Below are 11221 nucleotides of genomic sequence, written 5' to 3' on the forward strand. Positions count from 1 at the left end.
AAAATGGGTTAATTTAAGATATAAGAATTAGATAACAAGAAGCCTGCCAGGGCCATACAGTTTGTAAGTAATATAAGTCTCTGTGTGTTTACTTGGTTGGATCTGAGCAGCTGCAGGACTGGTGAGTGAGAAAGACTGGAGAAAACTTCAGCTACATAGGACCTAACATCAAGCCAACAAGATCAGTCAGAATTCCAGAAGGCATCATTAATTAGACTTGGTGGGTTACCAAAAACAGAACAAAACCCAAAACTAAACAGGAAGGAGGGGGTGGGTGTCAGGCCAAGCGGAGTTAGGGAAGAGCTGGGGATGGACATGATTATTGTATATATGTATGAAACTATCAAATAATAATTGCAAGATGGAAAAAGAATAGGACCTAAGGATACATAAATTAATTGAATCCAACATTTCTTACTAGGTAAGGTGTGGTTTGACCCCAGGGGAGTTTGTGGGATAGCTACATGTATGAAGAATGGAGTTACAGTGTAATGTAAAGTGATAAAAATATGGAGCTCAAATTATCTCAGTGTTGAAGAAAAACTGCTTCAGTTTATGACCAGCCACTGAGCAGAGACCCTGCGCTATTGTACAAGTTAAATCACCTTGCTTGTGGTAATAACCCCAATTTTCATACCTGATAAGACTATCTCACTTGGTCCTTACACATAGAAATAATGAGTGTTCAACAAAACACATAATATTACATGTAAATTGGGACTGATTTACGTATGTTTCATATTTTGTATACAATAGCTAAGAAAATTTAGCTCAGAGGTTTCTGATATTATATTTTTAGTTTAATTATTTGAAATCAGAAATGTGTTAGTGAGTTTTTAATTTTAGAGTTAAGTTGAAAAGATTAAGATAAATTTACAAAGAGTGTAAGTAATGTTTGAGAGGATGTATGGTTCAGAGGAATTAAAATTTTCATAAATTCATTCTTCTGAACATTTGGATAACGTCTGCTAGTTAGCAGTGTTAAATAAAAAGAATAAATTCAATCCAGATATTTAGCTGGAGCTTCTCTAAGTTTTTAAGTGATACCAAATACTGATAAAAGGCTACATTAGCTGAACATGCTGGTACACACCTTGACCTTAACACTTAGGAGATTGAGGAAGGGGATCGAGGTTCAAGCCAGCAGCACATAGTGAGACCAAGTCTCAAAAACCAAAAACAAGCTGCCTTAAGGTAGATGTGAAATTTTACCTCGTTTAGAAATAAAGTAAGACTATAAATTGGACTAAACATCTCAGTTTTTTAATTTGACTATTTTTTAATTTAAAAATTTAATTTTATTCATTACAGTGTGTGTGTGTGTGTGTGTGTGTGTGTGTGTGTGTGTGTGTGTGTGCACGTGCGCGCCACAGCATATATGTAGAGGTCAGCGGATAACTTTATGAATTCCATTCTTTCTTTCCACGTTTATGTGTAGCAAGTGCTTTTACCTGCAGAGCTATCTTACCTGTCCTATAAACCTTATTTTAAATAGTAAAATAGTGCCAAGGAGTCAGCTAGGTCAAAAAAATTGCTTCCAAGGTTTCAAAGAAGAAAAATCGTGTTGATCAATGGATGGCAACTAAGCTTTTGAAATGAATTAATAATAGTCTGAAAATAGTCTAATATCACAAAAGTGTGTTTGTACATGTGTTAAATAATGTTGTATTTCTCTCTAATGGTCATTGCAAAGATGCAAAAGAAATGGAGGACAATATATGTGAATGTTTAATTTTACTTGTGAATTCTGTCTTTTAGAATGATAAATGTAAAAAAAAAAAATAAAAAAAAAAATGCCTTAAGCCAGCTCATACCAACCTACAGATGAAGAGGAAGCCTCATCCGTGCACTGGCACTTGCTAGTCTCGACACCCTCTCCCTAACTCAGAAGTTTAGGCAAGAAAATGACTCAGAGTCAAGCTTGCCTGATGACTTTCAGACATAAAGTTCATGCTCCTGAAAAGCCTTAAATAAATAGGACATAAAATATGTAAAAATAACCCACACATTTTGTGGGCTGAGAAATAGACAAATGTCAGTGGTGGATGACCTGTGGGATTATACATACCCCGCCCCCAATACTCAGCCCAAGCAGTAGAGGAAGGAGGGACCTTTATTCAGTGCTATACAAACTGTTCCTTGAGCTCAATTTGTCTGTCCACACCTCCTTTTGTCTTGGTTGCTACCAGACCATGCAAGATTGTAAAATAAACTGCGTGACTTTTACTATTCAGTCTCCAGTGCTCTTTGTTATAAATTGAAGATCCTCATTCTCACAGTAAAAAACATGGAAATCGCCTGCTGGGCATATTAATACACACATGTGATTTCAGCACCAGGGAAGCAAAGGCAGGAAAATTGGAGTGCTAGCCCACTCTGGGCTGTCTTAGGGTTTCTATTGCTCATTTAAAAAAAAAAAGAAAAAGACATCAAGATAAAACACCAAGACCCCAAGGAACTTGGGGAGGAAAGGGTTATTTTATTTCCACTCTCACACCACAGTTTATCACTGAAGGAAGTCAGGGCAGGAACTGATGCAGAGGCCTTGGAGGAATGATGCTCTTTATGGCTTGCTAAACCTGCTTTCTTATAGCGTGCAGGATCACTAGCCCCAGGATGGTACTGCACATCAATCATCATTCAAGAAAATGCACCACAGGCTTGTCCACAGGCCTATCTGGGGAAGGCATTGTCTCAGTTGGAATTCCCTCTTGTTATGGGGTAAAGATCCAAAGACCACTCAGCACGACCTAAGGGCCAAAGTTCAAATTGAGAGTGTACTGAGTCTGCTGCTGCCTGCCTGAGGAAAAGCGTGCAAATCATTTGCACAGGGGAGGCCCGGATGCACCTTATTGGAAGTTTTAAAGACAAAGAACATAGAAAAACCGCATCCTGGAGGGCAGTTGCAGGGGGAAGCAAACAAGCAATTTCACAAGAGCCAAGAGCATGCAGTAAGCTGGGGCATTTTGATCCCACGTTTCTAGGGTTGGGTGCTTTCCGACAGGGCTTTTCAGGGCAGGGGGAAGAAATCCAAGATGGCTTCAGCTGAGACGAGATGGGGAAAGCTTTTCTCTGTTACACTCTTCCCAAATGAGTTGACCTTGGGTCAAGTTGACCTTAAATAGGACAGGCTATTTAGTGAGACATTGTCTAAATAAATAAATAAGTAGTTAATGACTAGAAAACTTTGATGTTGAACTGAGGATATGACTCAGTCAAGTGCTTGTCATAAAAACATGAGGACCCATGTAAAAGGCTTGGCACAGTGGTGCACATTTGTAACTCCAGCAGTGGTACAGCAGGGTAGAGGGCAGATAGGACGATCCCTGGAGTTTGCTCCTCTACCTGTATTAGTGAGTTTCAGGTTCAGTGAGAGACCCTGCCTCAAAAAATAAGGTGGAGAGCAATTGGGAAAGACACTCAACCTCAACCTCCTACATAAACCATACACACCTAAATAAATAAATATTTGCTTTAGAAGTAGAATCCCTCATTTGAATATACTTTTTTTGTTTAAACTTTTGAAGTGAATGATGCTGATTTTTGTTAGCACCTTCTCTGAATCCTTCCTCAGGGTTAGAAATTGTTGGACAAAAGCAAGCCTTGGGGGTGCATCCCTTTAGTCCTAGCACTTGGGAGGCAGAGGCAGGTGGATCTCTGTGATCTGTGAACTCAGCGTCAGCCTGATCTACATAGAGATTCCAGGCCAGCCAAGAAGACTTAGAGAGACCCTGTCCCAAAAAAGAATGGAAGAGGGAGATGAAGAGGAGGGGGAGAGGATGAGGATGAGGAGGAGGAGGAGAACTACTAGTTCTTTTTGGGTCGTTATCACCAGTAAACTTGGTACCAATCTGGGTCTTGGCAATACTTATGTTATTCAGCTGGAAGATCATGTAATATAAGACTTCTTATAAAGAGTTCAACCAAGTACAAAAAGCAAAATATAAGGGAGAGTGCAGCAGCAGATCCAGTGAAAGCAGAGCGTCATTCTCTCGCCTATGTCTCCAGGAAGAGGGGAAAATGACCTTCCTGCTCAGCAGCTGCGTGCAATGTGAGGCAGAAAGGAAGAGACTGAAAAGGGCCATCTACAGCTGCCTCCCCAGCCATCACTTGAGGTATCCGATGTGTGTCACTTTCCTCTGGCACAAGTGGCAGGAACAGAGAAAGTTCTCCATGTTGCCAACCCAACCACACATCAAATGTTCATCCCTACTATCTTGATCATAATTTGCTATTTACTATAGGCTATGGGATAGAAATCATTCTGGTGATGGGGGTGGGAGCAACTGACAAGCAGATGTTGAAAGATGTTGCAGTGAGAGTTTAGATAATGTCCTCTTGAGTATAAGATTGCCATTGAAGATTTTTTCTGCAGGTTTTTCCTGCTCCGGACTCTAAAGTATATATGTAAGGACTATAATGGTTTCTGTCATTCTGCAAATGAAACTCTCCTCTGTAATCCAAATGTCAAATGCAGTGTTCTTCACACTCCTGGGAAGTTTTCTGAAATTATAAAACTGTGACTTCCAAAAACTGTGAGTGCTTATAAAAGTCACCTTTTGTTGTTATTATAACTGCAATATTGTGGAGTTCCACCTTGGGGTTCTGATGGTAGGCCTGGGGTAGGCCTGGGAAATCTGCCTCTCAATGGGAGCATCTCTACTAAGGCAGGAGACCTTGGGTCATGCTGAAAAGCGTAAATACAGCATGGAATGCAAACCTGATTTTTTTGTGATCAGAAACACCGTGATACCTATTTTTCATCTGAACCCGGAATCTGGGCCAGATCAGTTGCTTTTTGTGACGCCTCTCATAAGTTCATTACATCTCCTGGAAAAGGGAACACTAAAAGCTGGTGTAGGGAAATAATAATGAGTCGAAAACTTTACATTTAAGATCAAGACTAAAGTTGGAGATACAATTCAGTGGTAGAACACTTGTCTAGCATGCTTAAGACCCCAGGACTGACGAAAAACCAAACCAAAAAAAAAAAAAAAAAACCAAACAAACAAAAGATATTTTTCTAACCATGGATTGCTCTCTTTACAAAACTTTCATTTTTTTAAATAGAAAAGTTATGTGTATAGGTGTTTAGCTTGTACATATGTGTGTGCCCTATGTACATATGTGTGCATACAGTGCCCGAGGAGGTCAGAAGAGGGTGTTAGATCTCCTGGAACTGGAGTTACAGAATATTGTGAGTCTTCACGTGGGTGCTAGGAATCAAACCTGAGTCCTCTAGAAAAGCAGCCAGTGCTATTAAACTTCAGAACTATTTCTCCACTCCCCATATTTTCCTTTCTTAGACTGAAACCAAAATCTTGTGATAGGGACTTGGTGGGCAATGAAAAAATTCACCTACGTCAGAGTAGAGGAGAAAAAAAAAAAGTCTTTTTGTTTTGTATACTGTAAGAAAAGAGTGGGCAATGGTGATAATAGATCATGGTAACTTCCATTCGAGAGCTGTCCTCTGTATTTCGGTTCCCAACAATAATTCTGCTGTGCAACCGAGGGTGGTCCTGATGTCCTGAATGGTCATTGTTGGTCTCTAGGAGAGGTGTGGGCTCTGTGGTACTGGGTCACACAGTTAATTTAGATTTACTGCGCTCTGTCCTATCATGTCACTGCTGCTGGGTAGGTCCAAGAGGAATCTCTGTTTCTTTTATGATATTAGGAATGCTTCAGACACAGGCTGTGTTTGTCTAACTTCCTGATAGGATGCATTCTCTTTTTCTGTCTCCCATTCATGGCCTTCTCTCCACAGTTATTTCCTCCATAAATATTTCAGTAGATATATCTAAGAAGGATTTAAAAATATAACCAAAATGTCATTGTAATACCAAAGAATGAACAATTATTTCTTAATATCACCTAATGTGTTATTAAACATGTTTGCATTTCTCACTTGTCAAAAATAAGCTTACACTTGCTTTATTTAAGTTAGGTTCCAAATTCAGAGCCCTCCTCCCCTCTGGAAAGCATGCTATCATCTGAAGTGCTGCTGTGGGGGATTAATTGATAACATAAAGTGCTGATTGGCCAGTAACCAGCAGGAAGTATAGGCGGGACAAGGAGAGAGGAGAATTCTGGGAAGTGGAAGTCTGAGGAAGAGAGACAGCCACTGCCATGAAAAGCGAGATGTAAAGTACTGGTAAGCCACGAGCCACGTGGCAACTTATAGACTTAATAGAAATGGGTTAATTTAAGATACAAGGACTAGATAGCAAGAAGCCTGAGCCATTAGGCCAAACAATAAATGACTGTGTGTTTATTTTATAAGTAGGCTGCAGGGCTGTAGGGGGATGTTGTGTGTGTGTGGGAGGCCCAGAGAGAAACTCTCCAGCTACAAAGTACTTCCCTCTTTCCTGTCTGGGGCTGGCTGGCTCTTTCTTGTCATTCTTATTCAGAGATTATATTTCAGATTCATATTTTATACCATTTAGAATTCTCAGAGCACTCTGGGTATTCACCTTTATTCTCCATTATGTTATTTTATATTAATGCTGCCCAGACTTTTTCTTTACCACTTGACTTTTAAAAATGTGTTTGTACTTCTTGTTAATGCAAAATACAGCTGTCACTTTAAATGGAATGAGATAATTTATTCTAGAGTTAAATACCAGTGACTATGGCCCTAGGAACATGGACTCAAGTTACCCTTAATAACATGTTCCAATTTAGTAACAGTTTTTTGATATTTTATAATAGAACAAAAGAAAGTAATAAACTAAGGCACTTAAAAATACTTTAGTTGGAAGATCAGGTATGTGGGTTACAATAAAGCAAGAAATCTCTGTGAGAGGATGCAGATGTATCTGATGATGTTATTAGCCTTTGGATTGGCTGGTATTGAGTCTTGTTTGAACATCTCAAAACAGTAGTCATAAAGATGGATGTTAGATGGAACACAGAGGTGGGCACCTGGATAGAAAGAGGATAAAGGTAGCCCCAAGTAACTTGGATCCAAACCTTAACATTCTAATCCCAAACCAGTCACAGAAGTTCTAGTTACATCAGTCATGTACTAGAATCTTCAACATAGGTTTGCCTCTCATCCCCAACTTCACTTCCTGCTCTTATGTCCTCTCCTGGCATCTCAGGTTTGAATACAGGTTCAAAATAGTTTAAGTCATATCAGACAATGTAACTGGACATTTTCCTGTGTCCCGGACAGCCCACAGCAGCTTATTATAATCATTCACAGGCTTAATATTAATTACAAACAGTTTGGTCTACGGCTCAGGCTTCTTGCTAGCTGGCTCTTTCATCTTAAATTAACCCATTTCTATTAATATGTGTTTTGCCACGTGGCCGTGGCATTACTGGTCTGTTGGCATGTTGATCCTTGGACAACAGGCTGGTATCTGCCCGATTCCACCTTTCTTCTTGTCTCTCTGCTTGGATTCCCCACCTAGCTCTATTATGCCTTGCCATAGGTCAAAGCAACTTCTTTATTAACCAGTGGTAGCAACACATATTCACAGCATACAGAAAAACCATTCCACAGCAAGACACAGAAGGATATGATGCTGAAATCTGAGAAAAATGAGAGTCAGAGGCAAAAATATGGACATGGTGAGTTTGAGGCTTAGCCTGGGCTACATAGTGAGAGACCATATCTCAAATAAATAAACAAGCCAAGCAAAAACAAAACAACACATACATACATACACACACACACACACACACACACACACACACACACACACACAGAGTTTATATATTGGATTTTCGTAAGAATTTTCTTCCCTCTCTGAAGAGCTAAAATTTTGAAAATCATCATTACACTGCCATCTTCTGGATGCTTTCAATGCTTACACATAAAAGTCAACTTAGATTTTCAAAACTTGGTCTATTTAACTCTTTTTTTAATTTTTTATTTTTTTATTTTTTTTGAGCTGGGTGCTAGTGGCACATGCCTTTAATCCCGGCACTCAGGAGGCTCAGGAGGCAGAGGCAGGTGGATCTCTGTGAGTTTGAGGCCAGCCTGATCTACAGAATGAGTTCCGGGACAGGCTCCAAAGCTACACAGAGAAACCCTGTCTTGAAAAACCAAAAACAAACCAACCAAACCAAACCAAACCAACCAACCAACCAACCAACCAACCAACCAAACAAACAAACAAACAAAAAAACCCAAAAACAAAAAACAAAACAAAAAAAACCCCCAAAACAACCCCAAAACTCTTTTTTTTTTTTTGGACTGACATATTAAACCTTACACTATTCTTTAAAGAGGAAATATAGTAAAGTATCTCTTCAGTTAATTGAGGCAGTTCTTTTAAAACATCCAAACACACAGGTTAAAAATAGATTTATTCATCAGACCAATAGTAACTCACAGAGGAAGGAGAAAAGGGTGTAGTTGGCCTTCCTTTACAAGTAATCCAGACACCTTTTGTTGTTGTGTTTTTTGAGACAGGGTTTCTCTATGTAATAGCCCTGGCTGTCCTAGAACTTGCTTGGTAGACCAGGCTGGCCTTGAACTCACAGAGATCTGTCTGCCTTTGCCTTCTAGTGTGGGGATTAAAGCCATGAGCCACCACTGCCAGGTGACAGTTGTCTTCTCTTGGCCATTGATTTCAGCCTCTTCAGATGACTCTGAGAGAAATAGTCACACATACATGATTGGGTAAAATGTACTCAGTGCTGTTGAGAATATAAATTGTTATTGCCCTTTGATAAGAAAATTGGCTACATTTGTAGGAAGCAAAAAGAAAGAGAATATAGATATGAGATAGATCATTGAATCTACTCTGAGGAAAAAAAAACATAAAGAAATAATAGGATAAATAGGTAAATCACTGAATCTACACTGAAGTAAAAGAGGAAGATATAAAAATGACAAAAAGTAGACTACTGAATCTATTATGAAAAGAAAAAAGAGAGAATATTGGTATGATAAGATAAAAAGGGAGATTATGGAATCTACTTTTAAAAAGGAACTACTTGTTTTAAATAAGATTAGTGAAAATTTTTTGGTCTGAGTTTATCAGATGTTTATCAAATTTCTAATTTATTAGTTAATTCTACATATACTTACTAATGTATGCACAATATATATGCACATTTTAATTAAAGAAAAATCAGGATGCTTATGTAATATAATTCTGTGCAATTGGTTAAAGATGGTATAAATGTGTCAGTAATAATTGATAAGCATTCTGTAGTATATTTTAAATGTTTTGAGCTTGGATTGGGAAACAATACAAGGAATAAGCATTGTTCACTGTATGTGTGTGTGTGTGTGTGTATGTATGTGTGTGTGTATGTGTGTGTGTATGTGTGTGTGTATGTGTGTGTATGTGTGTGTGTATGTGTGTGTGTATGTGTGTGTGTGTGTGTGTGTGTGTGTGTGTATGTGTGTGTTCATGTGTGTATGGGTGCATGTGCTGTACTGGGCACAAACCTCACACAAGCTAGGAAACTGGCCCACTGAGCCGCTTGCCCCATCTTTCTTATTTTTTATGGACAGAGTTTTATTTGTTTATTATTTTTGTTGTGATTGTTTTCTGGGGGGTCTTTCTATGTATCCCTGGCTTATAGCCAGATTTTTTTTTTGGGGCACCAGCTCACACACACAAAAAAAAATGACAAAGCTTGGCCTTAACTTAGGCTTCTTTCTAACTGGCTCTTATAACTTAAATTAACCCATTTCTGTTCATCTGCATGCTGTGTGCTTGTGGCTTTTACCTCTCCTCCTGTATGTCTTTCTCTCTCGATGTCTGGCTGATGACTCTGCCTTTTTTCTTCCCTGAGACCTCTCTGTCCTCAAGAGTCCTGCCTAACCTTTTCCTGTCTAGCTACTGGCTGGCCATTCATCTCTTTATTAAACCAATCATAGTCACGCATCTTCACATAGTATAAAGGAATATTCTGCAACACTGGCTGTCCCAGAATTCCTTATGTATGTCAGGCTGACCACAAAGTTGTGACATCCTCTAGTTCAGCCATTAGCAAATATTTATTGCAATGAATGCTACATTTGGGTTTCTGCTATTAGAAGAGTAATATGCTGACGAGTTTTTTTTTTTTTTTTTTTTTTGAGTCATTTAGGAAGAGGGGACCTCAGTTGGAGAATTGCCTTCATCAGATTGTCCTGTAGGCAAGTCTGAGGACATTTTCTTAATTAGTGATTGATGTGGAAGGGCCTAGCCCACTGTGGATGGAGCTAATCTTTGGCTAATGGTCCTGGGTTATGTAAGGAAGCAGCAGGCTGGAGAAGCCATGGAGACAAGCCAGTAAGCAGCATTGCTCCATGGTCTCTGCTTCAGTTCCTTCTTGGCTTCCCTCAGTGATGGACTGTGACCTGGGAATTGTAAGATGAAATAAACCTTTTCCTCCTCAAGTTGCTTTTGGTTAGAGTAGTTTATCATAGCAAAAAGACAGTTTAACTAGAACATACACTAAGCTTTGTGGTATAATAAATGACCAAAGATAATATGAGCATAAGGTGTTCAGTGCCATTTATACTAGAGAAAAACTAAACTTAAATTGTGTATGAAATCCATGCCATGAGACTGTTTACAGTGGTAAGTCCTTTTACACACAAGCAATGCTTTGCTATAAAATATTAAATAGTTATGATAATGATTATGGTGATTTCTTGAGTGTCTATGTGCCAGATGCTTTTCAGAGTGCTTAATGTGCAGTAAGTTGATGGGTTCTTTCTGTGACTCTGAGAAGGCACATGAAGATGTTCCTATGTGTCAAAATTAATTAATTAATTAATTGTTTTTTGAGACAGGGTTTCTCTGTAGTTTGTGCCTTTCCTGGAACTCACTCTGTAGCCCAGGCTGGCCTTGAACTCACAGAGATCTACCTTGTTTATCTCAGGCGTGTGCTCAGTAAAACGTTTGTTTGCCAAGGAATCTGAGAAGCCCTTAGATCTTTCTCCTTCCCCCTCGTTTTTGACCATGTTGCTGACTTACGAGATTTGTTTGATACCATGTACTATCCTTCTGTTTGAAGTTCTTGCTTCTCTAGTTTTAGTGGTACGCAATCACCTGGGCAGCTGGTAAATGTGTAGATACCAGAAAAACAAAAATCTGGGAAGTTTTAGTCTCCATTCTTATACTCCCTTGTACGGACCTTCATCTGAAAGTTGGTTAAGACTGATAAGGCCACACACATACCAAGTTTATGAAAATACACAGTGAAACTCTGTAGAGATGGAGTACGCCCTACAGAACTGCCCAGCTGGCACAACCATGGCTTGAGA

This window comes from Peromyscus leucopus, chromosome 11 (assembly GCF_004664715.2).
Source record: "Peromyscus leucopus breed LL Stock chromosome 11, UCI_PerLeu_2.1, whole genome shotgun sequence".
In the NCBI taxonomy this organism is placed as follows: Eukaryota; Metazoa; Chordata; class Mammalia; order Rodentia; family Cricetidae; genus Peromyscus; species Peromyscus leucopus.